The following is a 760-nucleotide window of genomic DNA, read 5'->3' on the forward strand; positions in this document are numbered from 1 at the left end:
TCTGGTAACCACTAGTCTATTGTCCATGTCCATAAATCTTTGTTTGTTTGTCCTATTCATTTGTTGCTTTTAGGTTTATATCCTACATATAAGTGATATCATGTGATTTTCAACTTTTTCTGTCTGACATATTTCGCTGTATTTTAATAGACAGCATGAGTATATATTTTAGAACTGAATTAGATTATTTATATATTCTATTTTTGTTACTTTTTATCTCTAACCATTTTGAAATAATTGTAATAATAAAATCAATATTGACTTTAGAGCTTATATTTCAGGCACCCTTAATCACTCCGCTCAAACAGTCTGTCTATATGTATGTGCTCTGAATTATCTCATTTTTATACCTAATTGCATGCAGCATCATGGTAGGTATGTAGTAAGTACTCATTATTCTTGCAAATGATGAATTTTTTTTTTCCACGCCTACAGCACCTGGTCTTTATAGGTGGTCTCTCATCCAAGTACTAACCAGGCCCGACCCTTCTTAGCTTCCGAGATCAGACGGGATTGAGCTTGTTCAGGGTGGTATGGCCGTAGACAAATGATGAATTTTTAAGATGATGTTTTTGGAAATAAATTTTGCCTTATGGGTAAAAGTATGAGAGATACGGTTATTGAAAAGAGGAGAAAACTTTTAGCAAATTATCTGAAGTAGAATTGCTTTTGACTTTATTTTTCCTAATTAAGGTGGCAATGTCTTAGCATTTGGCATTCTCAGAGAATTCATGATATAGCTCAAGAGAAAAACATTTAG

General features: G+C 32.8%; 1 pseudogene; it reads right to left on the reverse strand.

Moving 5' to 3' along the window:
- Window positions 1-426: 426 nt before the first annotated feature.
- Window positions 427-545, reverse strand: LOC111742884 (annotated as a pseudogene).
- Between the last annotated feature and the right edge of the window lie 215 nt (window positions 546-760).

This window comes from Pteropus vampyrus, unplaced genomic scaffold (assembly GCF_000151845.1).
Source record: "Pteropus vampyrus isolate Shadow unplaced genomic scaffold, Pvam_2.0 Scaffold4, whole genome shotgun sequence".
NCBI lineage: Eukaryota > Metazoa > Chordata > Mammalia > Chiroptera > Pteropodidae > Pteropus > Pteropus vampyrus.